Raw genomic sequence first — 22,001 nt, 5'->3', positions numbered from 1 at the left:
TTTTTGGATTGTAATACAGCAGACAGGAAATCCATTATATTTGTGACAGAGTACCCCCCTCCGTCAATCTCTAAATCAGACTGTTAGGGCCTGATTTAGATCTTGGTGGATGGAATACTCCGTCACAAACCTGATGGATATCCTGTCTGCTATATTAAGAGATCTATAGGATTAGATTGGATTGTAATACAGCAGTCAGGATATCCATCACATTTGTGACAGAACATTCCCTTCTGCAAAGATCTAAATCTAGCCCTAAGTCTATGGAACAATAGTCAAAAATCCTCAGTGGGGAGAGGCATCAGGTTGTGGCTAAGAAGAACTCCATATCATTAGAGAGCCACTGGATGAGGACTCTGTGAAGCCATTACCTTTTGGCAGGGAAGATCCGTCTAGCAGATATTTAAATTTTGTGCCCAGGGAAGGTCCCTGGCTGGCTGGATAGATTTCTAGCCTTCACCTGGTAAAGATTTCTACCCTCAAACTTAGCCACTATTTTGGAGTTTGGGTTCTTCCTACAGGGCAAGGATGTGAGCTATATGTGAAGAAGGCTCCTCAAGGCCAGACACCTTCTCTGCAAGGTCCCACTAGATTGGATTTGCTGCTGCAAAACCTAGCAGGAGCACCTGAATCTTTGGCCCAACAGGGATGCACCTTTGTCAGATCTGCTTTTCAGTTGCTCCGCTCCCTTGTCAGTTCTCAGAGCACAAAGTTGGAAAAAAGTTTCTAAGTCCCATTTTCAGGAAACATCAGGAAAAGTACACTTTGATATCAGCCATGGGTACAGGACGTTTGGGAACAACACTTGGGAGCCAAGACTCACTCCAGCAGAGGCCAGCAATAGGGTGCTAGACAGGTACAGTTGAAAGTAGTTAGCAGAGAACACATGAAAAGAGGTATTGAAGCTTGTTGTGTCCCTGTAGACTAAATAAGAGATCAGCCTTATGACCCTTGGAGAGCATTTCATTGGCCTGGGCACAGGAGGGACAGTAACTCCAGTCCTCTTCTGTTTTTCTACAGGTTCAGAAGTGATCTGCAGGCCATTGAGCAAGGCACTGTGTATTTTAAAAGTTGGAAATATACTTTTAACACTCACATGTCCTGGTAGTGAAATACTCTTAAACTAATTTTTCACTACTACAAGCCCTGCTTTTCCAACTGGATAACAATAAATTAAATTATTACATTTAATAAGAGATAACTTTCAGTTGGAAGTAGGTAGTTTGGTGTCTATGATATTGTAATTTAAAGTCATCTATAATGTAAAGTTTGATTTTTGATCACAATTCTGAAAATGCCACTTTTAGAAACTTGCTTTTTTCTTGTCTAAACCATTTGGTGCCTGCTGCCCATGTCCTGGGTCACATGACTAGATGCAGCTGGCAGTTGGTATTTGTGTAATGCTCCCACCCAGACAGTGAGGCAAAGGGCAAAGTTGCTGGTAGGATGAGCCATCTCTGATTTTATGAGGGGGGGAGCTGTCACCTAAAACACTTACACATCACAAAGGCAATATCTGAAAACAATCACAAAGTGGTTGACACTAATCTTTTGTGATCCCTGATGAGCTGAGGCAAGGGCACAGAGTCAGGAAATTCCAAACTCCTCTGGGGTGAAACCCCTGGAACTTTCTCCTACTTCAAACCTGGCAAAAGTTATAAATAATGGACTCTCAGACCCATCTCTTCATTACCTCTCTGGAACTGTGGAAGACTCAGAAGGACTGCTATGCTGCTCTACAAAAAGGACTGATACTCTGTTGCCCTGCTGTCCTGAAGCCTAGATAAAAAAAAATGGGCTTGCATCTTGATCCCAGGATCACCAGAGTGATTCTAAGGACTAATTGGCTGGTCTCCTGATCAGAGCCTCAGGGACATACAAACTTCCCTCCATATTGAACCCAGCACCTAGACTCGACTTGCTATGAGTTTTGCCCCTTCCAAGTGGTGCCACCCAAGTCCTGGACCCTGGAAAGTGGGCCTGATTGTACTGCACCAGCCCAGCTATAGTCCAGTGAAGAGAAAAACATATCATGATGTATCCCTCACAGCCGCATTGTGACCACCTAGCGGAACCCATCCCAGAGATCAGACTACGCATCACAAAACACTATCTCCTCAAAAATGTTGCTGCACTATGCATGCTCAATGCAGGCTTTTGCATTGCAAGTCCCTCAACAGCATCCTCAACGATGATGCAGGATCCCGAATCACAGCTCACAGTTTCTCCAGAAATGCCAGGACACGATGCACCTTCGACGCGGGACTCCATATTGCAAACCTCTCATCAATGACATCCTTAAATGACAATGCAGGACGTTGCATTGCAGACTCTCAACTGCTCAGCACTGCTGCTTCACAACACATCCTCAATGAAGTATCTCAAAATGCTCTGCAAACCACGATTTAAGGGTCGTTGCTCAGTGGGCCTAACTTGGTCCCTGTATGCTGGTGCTCTTCAACTTGGTTGGCCTGATCATATGACTTTGTCCCAGTGAAGTTAGATAACCACTGTTGACACATTGTGCCTCATTAAAATGTACTCTATTTTTATTTTCATAAGTGGGATTTTTCATGTAATTCGTTTTCACCTTATTACTATTTGAAGTACTTCATAAATGCTTTAACCGTTGCCTCTAAGTTAAGCCTGACTGCTTTGTGTCAAGCTGCCAGAGTACTAAGCAAAGGATAGATTGGACTTTGCTTGTGTTCCACCCTGATTGAGATAATGGTTTCACCTTGCGTAGGGTTTCACCCCACTAAACCAGTATCCCAATTTCCAACAGGTACAAAATCCCAGGAGTGACCCTATTTACTTTTGCAACACTTCCTCTGTGATTTAATTGAAACTGTCCACCAGTGCCCTTCTCCACCTATATCTAATATATTCAAAACCGTTCTTCCTTCAGTCAGAGCTCACTGTGCCCACAGAGATATGTGTTTATGATAAGACGCAAACCCTTTCTTGTTGTCACTCTAAACCAGTTGTTTGACAGCCCCCTCCCCTGGGTATAGAGCTAAGATGCCTAAAAAGAAAAGGGGAGACAGATCTAGGGACAAACTACATCTGCCAGTGACAGAGCAGATCATTTTGTAATCTCAAATAGTGGTTGGCACAACCCTGCACACCATCCTGTTCAATTAAGGAAAACACCTCTCCACATATTAAGAAGAAGGTTTTACACCCAGGAAAAGGTTTATTGTTACAGTTTGAAATGGCTGTTTAAAACAGCATAAATAGGGTTGGTGACATGTTTTGCAGTGCTATTGTAGTAAGTGTCATAATGAGTGCTGCAGCCCACTTGTATCATATCATTTGCAGGCTCTCTGTATGTCTAGTTCCCTATGATAGGGCCATATAAGTTCATAAATTGTACTAACTAAGGCCCATATTTATACTTTTTGACGCAAAACTGCGCCTGTGCAGTTTTGCATCAAAAATATTACCGCCGGCTAACGCCATTTCTGTGCGTCGAGCGGGCATCAAATTTATACTTTGACACCCGGCGGCACAAACCACAGGTGTAAGTAATTTTTTTACACACACCACAGCGTCAAGTCGTAAAGCAAAAAGACGTTAACGCGGCGGAAATGACTGTGGGTCGATTTACGACACCGCAAACCGGATGTGCAGCGTTTTTTGACGCAATAGCATCAAAATTCCCCGCTAACACAGCCATTTCAGCAGGGGAGAGCCAAAATGGATCCCAGATGCCTGTACAGACCCCAGGAAGATGACAACAGACCAGGAACCAGTCAGGAGGACCCACACAAGACCCAGGACAGTTTTAAGAAGAAAAGAAAGTGTTGCTTCAGTGCAGAGGAACAGGAAATTCAGGTAAAAGAGGTGACGGAACACCAGCACCAACTGTTTGTCACCTCAAAGTTGCCAATCAGTCGGAGAGAGGCAATATGGCAACAAATTGTTGACAAGATTAACAGTGTGGCAGAAGTACGCAGAACAGTCATCGACTGCAAGAAACGCTGGCATGACTGCAAGTGCAGGACCAAGGAAAAGATGGCCAGGAACAGGAAGGCAGCACTGCAGACTGGAGGTGGGAGTCCAGCACACCAGGAGGCCCTGGACCACATGGAGGAGATGGTCGCAGCCGTCATCCCTGAGGAGATCATCACAGGGATTCAAGGACAGAACAGCGCAGACTACCAGGACACAACGCAGATGCAGGGTAAGTCGCATGGGGAATTAAAATGCACTAATGTCAACTGTAAGCAGGGGGGATACGGACCACAAAATGCATGGAAGTCATCATATACATGGAGTGGCATGGGTAAAGGGGTATGGCATGGGGGCATGGCCTGCACAGAGAGAAGCTGGGGCACACCATTACACTACACCAACAATAGTGCTATGGGGGCATGCTGCCATGCCAACGATGGAGCAAAGGTAAAGCCACACAAGGAGGGAAGAGCACAATGTCAAACTGACATCCCGTCACACATCAGCCACTATACCCCCTACATTAACTAGGGCCCAATTAACAACCTCTAGCCATACCGACAACTGGAATGTAATAGTGACAACAGTTGCCACTACCACCTCCGCTCTGTGTGCTGGTCAAGTAGCCAATGGCAGTAACGTCCCCATGGATCATACACACCTAAATTAGTGGGTTGAGGATGACAACTTCAACAATCCCCTGAAACAAGACCAAGGCTTCAGTCCTGTCAAATGTGAATGCCCATAGTTGCCAAAGACATCAACCAATGTTATCAACAGTAGGAGCTACACAGCACTAAGGACACACCCATGCTGCATATGCCAGGGTCCATCCTGTGCCTGGGTCACAATGCAACATCCCAAATGTCATACTGCTCAGACAACAGCATTGAGGGGGAGGACACATGTAACTGGTCACTGACATACCCCTGCACAGTCAGAGGAGGAAATAGGACACTGCTACGACTATCAGGGTAATCCAATCACCACACATTCCCCAACATCAGCTGTACACATTACCAATGCTAACATGCATATCGTGCCATAACAATGCTATGCATAGGATACGCTACATGCCAACTGCATATAAGTGGATGTGAAAGATCAGAGACTGGGGCAGGTCCAGATTGTTAAGTGTGCTGCTAGTGCCATCAGAGCACCCACAGCCAGTGAAAGGTCTCACCATGTGAATGGAAGTAGACAGAGGCTTGAGTAGGACAAGAAGGTGGCAATTCACTATTTGGCCTAAAATAACACTAGAGGAGATGATGCTGACAAGTCTAATAACTTAATACAATACATGTGACATGCAGGTGGGCCAGAGGCCTGGGAGAATGCCCATCTGAAAGACTGGAGCAATGAACAGGAAATAAGATCACAATGTGAATTCATCACAAGGCAGGCATGTCACATCACCAATGCCACAACACAGACACACTAATTGTACCCTATTTCATTGCAGAGGATGATGGATCTCCTGCGGACATGCCTGTCCAGGACTACCCTGATGACATGGGTGACGAGCTGACAAACATCACACAGCAGACCATCCAAGATGTCCTTGGAACCCTCCAGAACCCACCTACAGTCAGAAGGAGGAGCTCAGAACAAGTAGCCATCACAGAGGACCCACCCACAACACCAATTGTAAGACCTGCCAGCTCTAATACAGCTGAGGACTCAGACGACACAGGCACCAGCTTTGAGAGAACTGTAGTCGGAGTACAGCGGGAGCTGGCCAAGGAGGTGCGGGTGGGGATGCAAACTATGGCAGCCAGCCTAGAGGGGGTGCGTTCGTGCATAATGTCATCTGCAGATAAGGAAGCAGCCATGCAAGCCCTAACAAGCCATCCTGCAAGGACTACAACAAACTCTCAAGGAATTCACCACTGCAGTAAGGGAGTTGCCACAACACCTCGCACCCCAAACCTTCCACTGCATGCACGAATGCAATCATGACCCCCTCAGGGCTGACCTGGATGCCTACCATCGTGATGTGGCTGCTGTTCTTAAGAATCAGCAGATCCTCCTTGCAGCTGTACTGCCCTTAAGAACTTCACAGGTAGCAGCGACCAGGATGTCTGACTCCACGTCTTCTAACACTGAGGTGTGTGTTGCCCCTTCACAACTATCACCACCAAGAACAGAGGAGGCAACACACACATCAGAAGAAGAAGACATGGAACAGATCACACTCACACGGAAAAGTACCCAGAAGCACTAGTCCCTGCCACATGGTCAACTATTACCAAGGTCCAGCGCTTTGTTACATGCCAGTCTTACAACAACTGTAATGACTGTTCTGCAAACCACTGTTTATCTTGTCATCCTGCCCAGTGATTGTCTCTCACTTACTCATTGGCAAATCCTGTCCCTCTACACTGTCTGACACATCACCCCAGCATGTCAAATGCATTTTCCTTTACCACTTGTGTAGGATCACTATGGAAGATGTCACTATAATGGACTTACAATCATGGACAATGTACATATATCACTACAGCACTTTTGAATAAATAGCACTTACACAACCACTTTGTCTTTGTGTAATGTGACACATCAACTGTGCAGTAGATAACTGAAATGTACCTCCTGTCAAATAACGTAGCTTGTCAATACAACTGTCCTGAAATTATGTAGTCAGATAACTTTGCACAGTGGCCTGGATTGCATCATACTCTGCCTTTCCTGAGGGTAATATCTGATGAAAAGAGAAAACAAACACCATCATGCTGTGTTGGACAGAATAATGCTTCCTCAAGGGATATCTAAGTCATCAAATAGTGGCAGTAAAATGTTGCCAACGTGCAATACTGACACATATAACAGTGGCCACAAATCTAAACAAACACTCAAAAAACTGCATGAATGAAGGTGCCTGAGTTTCCATCCAAATAATGTAATCAGGCTGAACAGTGTCACAAATGATATCTGTGAGTCATGAAGAAGATACTACAAGAGTGCTTACGACCTCTCACCTTATAAGGGTTTCCTTGAACATCACACTGCAGTCAGACCTAAAACAGATACCAAATCTGGAAGCACTGTTTGTGACATTGAAAACATACTTATTGAAAAAAACACGTTGGGATCCATATTAACTGTGATTGGTGGTTGCAATGAATGGTGGGATCTTTGCAAGGTAGCTCTGGGGTAGCTGCCAATCTTACAGCTCAGTTGGGATTTGTTTGTAGCATAGGACACAAATGTTATAGAACAAAATTCATGTACACTTATGCAAAGGTCCTGATCAACAAGCATTTAACACATACTGTAAAGGGTGCACTATGTATTTATTAAACAGAAATAACAGAAGAGGAAACTCTGAGAAACGTCTTACCTACCCTAATCTACCCTAACTACTCATTACCCACAACTGTCCCTAACTAACCTAAGCTAAACTTACTTATCACATGTAAAGAAACGCTCTAAACATCGACCCCCTAGCCCCCTTATGAGATGGGACATATGGAGGACAACAGACACTAACCTAAACACATACTATCCTATACTAAACAAATATATACTTTTTTGTATTTTATGAAATATATATATATTTTTTGTAAACACACAAGAACCCCAACATAGCCCCCCACCCACCCACACACTAAAAAAGAAAAAAAAAGAAATAATCAGGACCCCCACCCACTAACACTAACTAAACTAACAGCCTTTACTAACCTAACACTAAGCCCCCTAAGCCCACTAGGTATAAGAACAAGGAAAGAGGAGGGAGGAGGGAGGTGAGGGAATCATGTCCATTTAAAAAGTCTAGAGGTTGGCCCTCCGGAGGGTCCGCTTTATGGACAGCACACGCCTGTTCATATGGCGAACATCCCGGCTCAGGTGACTAATTTTCCGTAGGACATGGTCCATTTTGCGTTGCATGTCCTGAAAATCTGCAGGGTCAACTGTAGCAGCTGGGGCGGTCTGGGTATCAGCTGAGGATGTATGTGGGCGTGTATAGTCTATGCCTGTGGGCTGCCCTGAAGGTGTTCGACTTCCAGGGCCTGGAGCTACTGCAGATGTTGTTGGGACAACAGTCCCAGCTGTGGTTGGTGCCACCTGGGTGGAAGTGGTGGTTGTGCTGGCTGTGGTGGGCAAAGTAGGGCCACCCTGTGGGAAAGCCCTCCATGCTCCAGAGGCCCGTTCGTTCCTGCATCTTTGGGCCATCAGTCTGAACCCCAACTCTACCAGCAGGATATGCTGGTAGCGTATTGCCCACCTCTGGAACTCACGGACCTGGATGGGTGTCATGTTAGCAGCTGTGAAGACAAAGGCAAAAAATTACATTAGGAACTGCATTGTGTGAAATGGCACAAGAAGTAAATAAGACAGTACATCTACTGTACTTGTAACAGCTCCTATCATCATACAGATCATTGAATGTCCCTGAGGAAGTACATGGCAGGCCAGCCTACAAAGGTCGTATCACACATAGCACAACCAAACCCTACAAGATGGGTAACAACTGGCATTAATTTGGCATCAGAGTTCTGACAGTTGTCAGCTAACAATCATGCTGCACATCCTGCGCCAATGCCAGGGCTACAAATGTCAGTGTACGGGATGGAAATCTAGGGCCACATGATCTGCAAGTTGTAAATGGACTTGCTAGTATAGTACTCATGTGCTATACCTGAGTGTATATACTAGGTTCTGACCAAAGATTCACTGATTTACATGTCTGTGTAACATACTTGTATCATCAGTCCTAGGTACACTATTCACAAACCCATGCCTGTGTTTGAGGGTGGGGGGTGGAGAAACAACTAACAATTTCAAACAACATGGACACTCAGGAAGCTATAGAAAGCTGGACATGTGTTTGGCTCTACACACACACCACAGGTAAGGTGTTTCAACAAATAGGAGACAGCAAACCCTTGACCAATCCCAGCGCCACACATGTCTGGAAATGCAGACCTTTGTCCACATCATATACTTCCAGTAAGGCATGACTTACAACAAACACACAGTTGCAAGAACACCCATGGCCATGATTTGCATGCACACCTAGGCCATTGCACTCAAGTGCCACATACTTGTAGCACTACATGTGGAGCTACATGCTGCTAGGAAGTTCACTCTACAGTTTCATAAGTACTTTGGTGAATAGGGAAGCATAAGTCTGTGGGTAACCATTTTGCAGCCCCATTCTGGCAGAATGTGGGTCTGACAGCCAGACTAATTCTGAGATTAGTTCCAGTGCGACTCTTGTTGATACAAGTGTTATCCACATGACTCACCCCAGTTCACATTGCGGGGCCTACAGGAATGACCTAGAATCCCTAGATAAGACAATAGGATAAGCATTGACAAACTAGAAAATGCTTAGAAAATTAAATCCCACTCATGGAACAAGACAAATGATGGGCCAGCGCATCATACCTTGCTATGTGATCAACACACAGGAGTCCATCACACATCACAGGCAAACACAGCACATAACAGACATATTAACACTTACTGGAGTTGTTGGGGTCCTCAAATGAAGCCACCTCGCCCAGAGTGTAGGGTGCCGGTCCACCTGTAAGGCATGGAAGGAAGAAATGTGTAAAAAATCTGTGCACTGACCAACAATTCCAAAGACAAAAACTATGTGTAAGATGACATAAGTAAGTAAAGCCACTCAGACATGATGATACTGCATCTGATATAGCACGGCTAACATATACATAGCATGGGTCTCCTGTGACAATTACACACATATCTGCACACATGCAGTGGCCCTGACTATCATGTGGTGGCAAACATGCACCGTCATTAGTGAGCAGACATAATAATGGCATGTATTCGTCTCATCATGTGCATCCAAGAGAGACATCCAAAGCCTGTTTACTTGAGGACTGCATTACCAGTTAAACAGCCTACGTGGCCATGCCACATTTATGACACATAGGTACTATGTACAGAGGGGCAGGGACTTTTGTAAGCCCTCATGTTGTTACAGTTTCTTCATTTGATGTGGCCCAGCTATGGTGATTTGCACCAACCATAGAGATATGAACCCATGTGCATACCTTTGGCCTGCCATCCCTAAACAAAAGGTGGAACACCAAACACCAAATACCAGTGTAAGATGTTAGCTGAGGGCACCTTACACCTTTTCTCTATGTTTCCAAATCCAGATCTGATATGTTTCCAAAATGATGAAGGACCACAATAATCCCTAACATTCATAGAACTACCAAAAAACGCTTTCCTTACACACTCACCAGACACACATGAGACATATGTCTGGGCCACATTGCTATCATCAATTGACGTGAAGCCAGCACTCAATTTCTGCATCATGTAGTGTTTAGAAAGTCAGTCTAACTATTGCGTCAACAAAGGTTGCCAATATATTTTTATATCTATACTTCACTGCCAAATGTGACCTAAATAGACATGATTGGCTCCTAATTTGTGTGGCTGTCTGACACAAAGGCGGCACCAAAGTACATTAAGCAAAAGTATTCTGTAAGTTTGCAGAGCATGTGCTTCCTGACAGCTAGCAATTGTGGTCCTTCACATAGTCCCTCAATGACCCTGTGTGTTTCCGAAGCATTCCACACAGTGAGCAACTTAGCCGGCAGATATTGTACAAATCAACTGATGTCACTACAGAGCTTTTAATTGTGCACATTTACATGATTTGTACTCACCAACAGGGCCACCAATCACTATTCCCAGGTGGTCCAGTAGATCTTGCTCCCTGGTGATGAGGTCAGCCCAGCGGTGCTTTAGCTGGTGGTCATTCCTCTGGCTCCCATACATGCGCTGCAAGTGATGCAGGACCTTTCCCCACCGGCTTTGTCGCGCCTCGGTGTGATACCCCTATATCACCCTGCCCCTGCCTCGATCATCAGTGGGAGGAAATGGAACACCAGCCATATAAACCCCCCAAGCTCCTCCTCACCCATCCTGCCAAGACGTGGCCTATCAACATCTCAGCACCGAAAAGGAGAATAGGGGATAAAGAAGAACAAAGGAGAAAAGGGGGATAGTAGAAGTACAAAAAAGTAAACTTAACAACTAAAAGAGCCCAACTCTCCCCAAACTAGCACTACCCACAACAGACTCCCACAAACAACAAATACAATACAATACTGGACATTTGTACACAAAACACACTCAGACGGGATACAACAACAATATTTATTTCACAAACTAACAAGTAATGGAGCACACAGGAGACAAAAGCACAAATTCACTGGACAAAACTCAGAACACAGCCACACAGTCTAGAAGAATCACAGACTGCAAAGTGAAAGTGAAAGTAAACCCACTGTACATAATCTGTAAACAGGATATTCTATTACATCACTTCCTGCATAAAATGGCCGCAGTTTTTTTTGTTATGTGTCATATTTTTTCACGCATATAGTATGTGCGTCATTTTTTTCGACGCACAGGAGTAAAAATTAGCCCGCATCAGTATATTTGTAAATAGCCTTAACACAACCAATTTTCAGGGCATTATGTGTTGTTTTTTGGGCATAAGCGTAATTTTTTGATGCTTGTGATTCATTTTTTGACGCGTGTGCGTCAAAATTTCAGGGCATGAACTGGTTTTGGGTATTTTGTCCATTTTAATGTTATGTTACATTTGTTACACAACTGAGATAGGCTGATTGCACCCACTTTGGTGTTGATGGTGTATGTTCACATGTGAGACATCATACTGTTGCGGACTATGACCCGCTACTTCCTTAACAGGGTTTTCACGCTTGGCTGACGCACTAGATGGCCATATGTGTAGCCTTCATATATGTATTGCACAATTTGGGTATGTTTGGCCTCAGGAGAGGATAGCAAAGTGACGCACATGAGTACAATACCTCAATGCCTATGGCTCAATGTGTGTGCATTGGCTACTAAAGTATTTGTCGACCCAGTGTGTGTGCATCACAAGATGCATTATTGCAAATATGCTTTTCAGAATGTGAAGTTAATGTGTCTAAACCTTAGATGCAAGTCATTGTGGAAATGAGAGAGGACATGTGCTAGTCATACATGTAGCAACATCTGTTGTGTACACTTCCAAGATTTTGGGTAACGTAGACACCACAAATTACAAAGCATGCACCGGATAGATGGTAGACGCTTGTTCATGTCAATGGTCCACAAGTTGGCCATCCCATGTCCTAGAATTTTGGTAACTGCTTCCTAGGCACAGTGAGTCAGGCACATGCATAGACAAAGTGGGTACCATTTTATTGGCACAGACAGCCAAAGGTGAACCACAAATGTAATATGACGCCACAGTTGTGGCTATATGACTGAGCCACAACTCTCCAGTGGCAGTGGTGGACCAGCAGATGAGGCAGCACATGTCCACATATTTCCATTGATCAATTGCACAGAGGTGTCGTGTTCGTGTGTGGTCCAATGTTCATCCTGTATATTTTTAGGGTTGTATGTTGTCACAGTTACATCCAGGTCTCATCATGAGTCAGTGGCAGTAATTCCTGTATCTACTGAGTAACCTTCGGAGATCAATGTGAGTAAAGTGTATGAGGACATGAGAACCTACATGGGGATGGTCCCACCCTGTCACTGAAGATATGTAATGAGACTGTCAACAGGGCAACCTTGGTGTGCTGAGTGAGATAATGTCTCCGGAGTCATGTTCCGGCAGGTGTCATTAGAACATTTGCACACAGGTTGGCCTGTGAAGTTCACACTGCATCTGGGAACATCATAGCCTCTGTGTTGGTTAATCTTTCAGCTATTCAGCATGCACAGCCCATCAATATGTTGTGAGCAATGTGATTCAGCGTGTGAACTGTCAGGGTCCTAAAATGTGTGGACTTTTCATGCACATTATCAAAGGTAGCTGGTTCTGCTGGAGGCACCATATCCAATCCCTGCATATGGCCCTGGTACACTGTCACACTTTGTCGTTCATGCATACTTGAGACCCAGATAAGGGATGGGCCATGATTTTGGTATTCAAAGACAGTTTTACTAATATGGTACATTTAAAAAGCAGATGGTGCTATACAATGTATTTGGGTATGCATTGATGAAGCACATGACAAAATACCCTCTGAGGAATGAGAGCTTTGCTAACGCAAGTGTGGTACATATGTAGCCACAAGGAACCTTTAGGGTAACGCACAGACAGGTGCCAGTCAGGCTGACAGGATGCAGGGTCAATCTGGATCCAGCAATTTCACAAGGTACATAATCAGTGGTCTGACTAAGACTGGTCGGAGGAAGAACAAGACAGTTGACATGGAAAACTGTGTATGTCCTGTGTTTTTGAAGGTGACACATAAACCCAAGGGCTGTGTTACACGGCTTAATTAGTAATGCATAACGGCGTATTTGACAAAATGGAAACTTCTATGCTGTTCCAGGCATCAGCAGGGGCAGTGCATGTTCAAATGGATGGTGTGCATGGAGGTGATCACAGGTGTGTGCTGCATCAGTTTTTCACAAGTCCTATATGTGAAATTTGAATTCAAATGGCCAACAGTACCTTTCACACGGGAAGCAATCTGCAGGTGATAACAGGGATTAGAAACTACAAGCCAGTGTATTAATTGACCTGACGTCCATGCAGTCAGATGTACTATGATAATGGCATAACATAGGAAAGAGTGTAGCACACAGGATTAGTATTGTTTGTCTGTGTGTGTAGAGGAGGGAATATCGGGGTACACATATTACCATTCCAGGGACCTCTTCAGACCGATGGGTTGTGACCAGGAGCATGGGTGTGTCAGGAGTTAGGAAATGGGCTGACATGTACATGGAATGTCATGTGCGCAATGCTTGTCATAGGTGTGGCAGTTGTGCTGTCTATGTTCTGCTTATATGGAACTCTAGTCACAGATAGTCCTTGCAAAGATCGGTGCAGTTGGACTTACTGCTGTCAAGGGTCTGGTCATACATTCCTTTTACCAATGCAATAGCACATCAACTGCCTCATGTATGAGGCTTGTTTTCCCCTTATTGAGTGATGGTGTCTTACTTGTGTGCCATATGCTGCGATGAACCAAGTTGCCAACATGTATGTGTGAAATACGTGTGGTCCTCTGCTATTGCTCTTCAAAGGTGAAATGTACAGGATATATGTTATTTACAGCGTGTGTGTATGTGACTGTTGTATGATACGCATCACAATTGCTCTGTGATTTTCTGTGTCCTGATTGGTATATCAGCAATGCTCCATGAGGCTACACTCTTATTCTGATAGTTAGAGATAAAGGTGAGCAAAAATGATTAGCCAGACCATGATATGGTGATTATTATCAGTGTTTATTTACATTAGTTAATACAGTGGTGATGGTGATTAGTTTTAAAAGAAATTGTTCACGATATGTTGGCGCCCACGCACTCCAGCAGCCGTGTTTTGTTGTTCCCCCTCATGTCGCAGACCACCATCCTCCTCTTCCTCCTCTTCAGTCATGTGTGGCTCTGCTTCCAAGAGGGAATGTTCCTTCTTATGCAAATGTTGTGCAGGATGGCACATATTAGAATGATCTTACAGACCATTTCAGGGGAATATAGGAGGCTACCACCAGTGATGTTGAGGCACCTGAATCTCGACTTGAGGATGCCGAAGGTCCTCTCAACTATGCTGCGTGTCCTCCTATGTGCGTCATTGAAGGCATGCTCTGCTGCAATGCTTGGGTTGCCAAATGGTATCATTATCCACGGCTGGATCCCATACCCCTGATCAGCTGAAAAAGAAAATGAATGGGATCATGTTGATGCAGCTTGCCCCATTGAAATCACATTGCATGGCAGTAGTTGTCTTGTGTTGTCTGTGACTCTTTTGTATTATAGTGTTCCTTCTTAGGCTTCTAGAATGTAACATCTGCACTGTGTTGTTTCCTTGGCTGAACAAGTGTTTGGCTGCTGACCGGTTGTCAGCAGTATGGTTTGGGATTTGCAGTACAGTGTGCACTCCCTAGCTTTGTGACTTGTGATGCGGGTGTCCCTGTGTCTTCACTGGGGGTTATATGATAGTTCCATACACAGATTAATTTTGACAGTGTTGTTAACATGTTCACATCAATGTACCCTGGACATCCCATCCCTTTAGACTTATGCAATGGATTAATTTAAACATCAGTGAGACGCTTACATTTTGCAAGGTGACAATTAGGCAAACCACTCCAAACGTTGTGATCATTGATGTCTTAACATTAGACTGAACACTAATTTCATATGTGTGACAGGTTCAATGCAGACCTATGAAACATGGCAAGCAATGTCACAACCTCAGTGTGTTCCTGTCAACATGTTGCTGTTGTGGTGTATGTGCTGTGTGTCCTAGAGGGTTGCTGTGCAGTGTGTATATAAGTAGGTTTCTGTACTTACCAACAAGTAGTCCATTTCCACACCGTCCATCCTGGAAGTGCTGATTGATGTTAGAGTGACGGAAGATGAATGAATCATGGACACTCCCAGGATATTTTGCCACGATGTTGGTGATCAATCCTTGGTGATCAACAATGGCCTGCACATTGATGGAACGTGTGCGCTTCCCGTTGCGGTAGAGGTGTTCAGTTGCAGCAGGTGGCACAAGGCATACATGTGTGCAGTCGATGGCACCAAGGACGTATGGGAAGCCACTTATGAGGTAAACCCCATGTTTTGTCTTCTGCTGCTTTTGCAGTGTGTTTGGGAAGCGGATGTGGCGGGGTCTGAGTCCAATGATGGCATCCAGTACTTTGGGCTAAAAGGCAGAAAATGATGGCTGTGATATTCCGGCAACCAGGGCACCAGTTGTTTGAAAAGAGCCACTTGCCAGCATGTGAGGTACAGCTGGCAGCTTGGTTTCTGTTGGGATGGTGCGGGTGTCAGCAAGGTGGATGGCAACTGTGGCTCTATGTTTCGCAGCAGCTGCTGAATGGCATGCCAGTTCAACCTGTACCTCTGGATGATGTCATGTTCCCTGAGGCCATGAAGAGTTATTCTGGTGCGGAATATCCTCTCCTGCCTTCTGCGCTGCCTTTGGGGTCCCTGCTGGTGTTGTGGTAACTGCTGTTGTTGCTGCTGGGCTCTGCATCTGCGTGCATGCTGGATGAGAAGCACCCCCATGTCTCCCTTTTGCTGCTCTGCTGTTGCTTCTGTGTGTTCTGATTAAATACAGGTGTGTTTGCCCCATTTTAAGGCCTGCCCTGACCCAGGCGTTAATTTTTTATGCAAATCGGGCTATGTGTCATTTTCCAGCTCCGCCTCCCGGCCGTGCAGCATTTTTGCCCGGAAGCATAAATACGATGCACGGGCGTTGAAGTCATTTTTTGGACAGGAACGCCTACCTTGCATATGAATAAATCAAGGCGGGTTGCCGCATCCGAAAAATAAAGCACACAGCGGGATTTTGACGTCCGCGGGCTCGGGCGTCAAAGTTTAAATATGGGGCAAGGTTTGCGCTGAATGTGTGTCAAAAAAAATTACGCACAATCGGCGCAGAAAGAGTGAAAATATGCCCCTGCGTGTATGTTTAGTGGGGAGAGCACCTAACCTCTGGTTGGCAGGGGCAAACTGCACAGATTCTGAAGGTCAGCAAAAGCAAGTTCAGCATACGAAAGCAAAAATCTGGGGAAATACCACACAAAAGATAGTCCTCTCCGACACAGGTCCCTCCACCAGAAGGTGAGGACAACTAACCACGCTCATGGCAGTACTCACTGCTAAAGTGGAACCCCTAGACAAACCACCAGCATTGGTGTGCTCAGTCCCAGGATGATGCTCCACCATACAGTCCACACCCTGCTGTGAAATAGGCAAACTTGACAGCTTAGGATTCTCACCTCACATGTGCATCAGCCATCTAAGGAAATTGCTGTCTCTCTGAAGACAGAAATGTGTCCCAAACAGGTAGGGTCTCCGCTGATTCAGTGTCCACGCCACTCTATATGTCTCCCTCCCAGTTGCACCCCACTTTTTCTCCCTGGGAAGTAGCCTCCTGCTGATGAAGGCTACAGGTTGGTCTAGGTCCTCATCATTCAGCAGTAGGAGAACAGCCCAAATCCTATGCTGTGAAGCATCAGTCTGCACAAGGAATGCTTTAGTGAAATCCGATGCCTTGAGTACTAGTGCTGAACACATGGTTTTCTTCAAGGTCTTTTTGGCAGACCTCCATCCAGATCAACTTCTTGTGCCCCTTCTTGGATGTCAGCTCTGGTAGAGGGGCAACAATAGTTCAACACTCCTTGACACATTTTCTGTAGTATTCAATGAGACTTAAGGGAGCTCTCACTTCATTTTGGGTTTTGCGGGCTCCAAAGCACAGATGATTTGTATCTTGGGAGGGCGAGGTTGTACATGGTCTCCACCAACTTGGTGGCCCAAGTACACCACTTAGTCCTAATCTACCTGACAGTTGCTGTCCTTGATAGTCAGACTCGCCTGATGCTGGACCTGAAGTCAAGCTCTAAGGTCACATGATTGGTCTTCCCAGCTAGAGCTGAATACAGCAATTTCATCTAGGTAGACTGAACTAAATTGTTCCAGTCTAGTTAGTTCTGGTATGCCAGAAGCCTATCACCTCTGCCACTGCCAACAATCAATCTTGGTAGAATTCAAGCCAAGTCAGAAGATTGGGTTGTAAAGTCTGGATCCCCCAGGGCTTTCCAAGACAAACAGACTGGACCTTACACTGTACTGAATAAGATGGATGAGCAACATTCCTCCAAATTCCAAGATGGCAAAAATTCAATCTTAGAGTTTAGGTCTGGCTGAGCCCACCCGCTGGTATGGCTAGTCTTCCCTTAACACACCCTTTCCTTAATCGAATCTGGGGCATCTGACTGTCAGGGAATGGGGGAGGTACTGTGGCTGTCCCAAATTTCCTTCCCATCTTTGAAGACCAGTTTGGCTTCTATCCCCCATTCTGTCCGACCATCTGCTAAGGCAGATCTCCTATTACTAGATGCTTCCTTTGTTTCAGCCCAGGCCACTTCACACCTCATCAAGGCAGCCTGGCTCAGGCTGCCAGAGGCTGACCAACCAGACAAGGACACTACTGAACCAAGTTGGAAACTTTTAGCAAGAGTTCTAAAACTCTTTCTATGTACAAGTTATCTTAAATTCAACAGTGGCAAGTTGTTAGATTTATTATCACTTTTACTTTGATACTAAACATGCCATATTTAGCTCCTTCATATGGAAAATAAGATTGTATTATTTTTTAATGAAATCTGTCCATTTTAGCCTATGTAGCCCATTCACTACAATGGGGAAAAATAAATTTACTTATTCTGTCCTCACCAGGGCACATAAAACATATTTTATAAAGTTCCTTCTCATAGGAAGACACTGTCGGCAGTCATGTGGCGCTCCCATCATGCTCTGTGACTGACAGCCTTGCCGATTGGCAAGATGGTGGGCGGAGCACATTGATGATCGTGCTGTTGTTTTTTGGGATGTGACACTGTCTCAGCTTACCTCCGTCTGAGGGGGCTGCTCGGCTGTTGGAGAGCCCAGCGGGAGCAGCGCGATTCGCCTGATGTGCTGATGTGCTGAGATGGCTCTGACTTGCGGATTCTGGTGGTAGACAACGTGCGTCTCTTCGTGCGAGTGATGCGGTGTGGCTCCCGGCAACCTGGAATGGCTGGATCGGCCAGACAAACAATCTTACCGCGAGTAGCGGCCCCCGCGCTTTACAAATTGGATGGGGCTTGTCCTTCGCAAGTTCAAAGGACTAAGGCATCTCCCCTCCACCTGGAGGCCTGGAAATGTAACACAGAGACAGCTGCGAGGAAGAGAAGAGTATAAGATAAGTAACAGTAACAGAGATAATGGGGGGAGGGGGTCGAGTGATATAGTCATAGCACCAAGGACTGTCTCCCTTTGTTTTGTCCTCTCCTCTCGTCTCCTTTTTTTTTTTTTTTTTTTTGTATGGACATCTACAATGGCATTCTACAAATGGGCTGCCTAGAACCGGATGCTGTAGGGGGTGACTCTCAATGAAGGAAACTAAAGAGGATGCGTAGCTGCTATTGTACTACAGTGGGGCCAGAAACTGCTATTGTATTATTCCGGGGTCAGAAACTAGCTACAAGTGGGGAGACTGCTACTTTACGAGCTTTTCATGTTATCTGCAATTTTTTGAGGGAGATTTGATGAACCTTGCCTAGCCTAAACGGGTAAAAAAAAAATGGCTTACAAGGTACGACAACGCGACAGAAGCGGTTTGTGTTATGTAAATGCGGTTTGTTGCCTCCCTTGCTCCCTCATCAAGCGGCCATCATAAGTCTTGTAATTCACTCCCATAATAAAACGTATGACACTGGACAAAATTATAGGGCACGAACAATGGGAAAAAATGTCAAGGGACCCAAAACCAAGACATTAACTCCTGCCGCAGGAAGACAAAGAAACAGCCCCAAACAACAGAATTTAGCGGGGACACCGACGGAGTCCACAGGAGCACAGGATGTACCACAGGATCTACCACTTCCCTCAACTGCCCTTTCTGTGTCATTGGTGTCCAGTCCGACAGGAGGTCATGAGCAATCGGCATTTCGGCCAACGCAACTAACTGAAATACTCTCTCAGTCCCCCACAGAAGCCACCTCACCCATCCCAGCCATTTCTAGTAATCCCCCCTGCAGCATCTATCATCAACTTGCAATATAAGGAGATACCTACTTATCCCTTTTTCTCAGTCATCAGCAACAATACTAAGGGGGCGCTGAAGTCATCAGAAAAGGAGAATGTCAATGAGGTAGGACAAGAGGAAGCAATTGTACTGGCCAAAGAAGGTGCAACAAACAGTGTTCCAATCACCGGCATAACTTTAAATTCTGTATTAGAAGGTTCCTGTCTGGTTGCATCCAACTTGATAACATCAAACATTAGTGCTCGTGCTAGTATGCTTCCGTGCACCCCCAGCCATACCCTAGTAACCATAACCCGACATGCAGGGCACCTGGCACCTTTTTAATGGAAGAATTATTGGGACAGATTTTCGAGGAGCTGCGAGCTATAAAGTTATCCCAGGAAGCGGCTCATAAGGAGACCAAGGATCAGCTCAGTCAATTAAATACTCACCTAACCCATCTTTCTACAAGAGTAACCCAAGTGAAAGAGAGAGTTTTGGATTTAGAAGATGTGAGGAATCAAGCAGAGTTGACAATTCCTCGGATTCAATCAGGACTTGAGGAACTCCAATTAAAGCTAGACAAGATGGAAAACAGGTCTCGGCATTCGAATTTTAGGTTCATAGAGGTTCCAGAAGAGATAGAGACAGCTTCATCCATACCAAAGGTAGTCTCGGATCTTATCTGCAATTGCATTCTTCCAGACAAGCCAAAAACTGAAGTAGATCTCTCAATTATGAGAGTGCACAGGGTACCATTCACACGATCCGCCGACTCAAAATATTAAAGAGCAAATTCTTTTGCAAGCTATAACGAGGAGGAACTTTAACTCCGGGGACACCTTCAATTTTCGTATGTTTTCTGACATGCCTCTTGCTGTGGCCCATAGGTGCTGTGAAGTTATTGGACCTTATGACTTTAAGGGGCTAGGGGCTCCAGCTGGTATAGTACAACTAGCCAAACTTAAAGTACTTCACAAAGGACAAGTGCACGTTTTTCAGCGCATACGGGATGCTAAGAATCTTTTAGCATTATTAAAGAAATGTTGATACAGGTCTTGTGGGAGAATGGGGGAGGAGGAAAGGATGGGAAAACGTAAAGGGGGAATGGGGAAAGAGGTGGAAAAGAGGCGGTATGACAAGCTGTGAAGTAAGGGGAAGAAGGGAAGGGGGAAGAAGGAGAAGACTAGGAGGGAAAACCTGTAAATAGACTTCCTGTTGTCTTGGAGACACTTCTGCTTATTCAAATCAATAATTCATGAGTGTCCCTTTTATCTCTCCTTGGATTCCACCACCCGGCTGTCTTGCTGATCTCCTGGGATCAGGGTCTAGGAGTGCAATGTCAGTGCACTCTACTTTTGGATACTGGGAGAGGTCATGGTAACAGAGGGGGCACAAGGGGGTTAAGAGAGGGAGAGGCCAGGATGGGAGAGGCCTTCAATGATGGGGAGTGGAGAGGCACAGGGTGTAGTCAAAGTAAAAATACAGGTGAAGGACAACCAGCTATATCCTTCACTCAAGAATAAGATATGAGATCGGAGCGCATTTAAGAAAGCAGTTGAAACACAATTGGCTAAGGAGATAATGGGGTGGAATATTAAGAAATGAAAGGGTGCAAGTTTAAAGCTGCTTCATGCAACTTAAACAGGGCCAATAACAACATTAAATTTCAAGCAATACTGAACTGGCTTGAAACATCTCAAGTCCAAGTTGTCCATTTGCAGGAAACCCATTTGAAAGCTAATGCTAAACCACCTTAACTTTCTGGGCATATTGCCCATTCCTTCTTTGCATCAGCTAAAGCCACGGTACGAGATGTGGCAGTCTTATTTTCCCAAAAATCTGTAGGAAGGAAAAAGGGAGTTTTTAGAGATCCACAGGCTAGATGGATAGTAGTTACTGCTAAGTTGGCCGACAAGGTGATTCATTTAGTATGTTTGTATGGCCCAATGGAGGACGATGTCTCATCAATGCAGGTCTTATATGTGCATCTGTCAACACTTTCCGGCTATTTTATAATAGGAGAGGGTTTTAAAATTATACTCAATTTACAATGGGACACGTCACGTAAGAACAAAGCACAAAACAAGCCAAGAGCCTGCCAAATGCTTTCCAAACTGACATTGGATCTAGCACTTGTAGATGTGTGGCGGGCTGATCATTCCTGGAGAGAGAATTTACATGCTATTTACACGCGGCAGGGGTCAGGAATATTTGCAAATCCTTTTTCTGATCACTCCATTACCTGGGTTAATAGCAAAGAATCAGGGAACTACCAGAGTCGCCTGCAATGGTGATTGGATACATCCCTTTTGTCAGAGGAGGGCTGAGTAGCAAAACGTAACGCATTGGTTACAAAATCATATACGAGGGGAGACAATTTCAGTCCGGAGATGGATCCTATATTGGAAAGAGCTCAGGCCAAATTAATGGATTCCTATCTGTCCCGAGAGATACTCAATCAACACAAAAGCTTTTAGAGGCAGTATGA

The sequence above is a fragment of the Pleurodeles waltl genome, chromosome 2_1 (genome assembly GCF_031143425.1).
Source record: "Pleurodeles waltl isolate 20211129_DDA chromosome 2_1, aPleWal1.hap1.20221129, whole genome shotgun sequence".
Lineage (NCBI taxonomy): Eukaryota > Metazoa > Chordata > Amphibia > Caudata > Salamandridae > Pleurodeles > Pleurodeles waltl.
Note: the sequence above shows the minus strand (reverse complement) of the source record.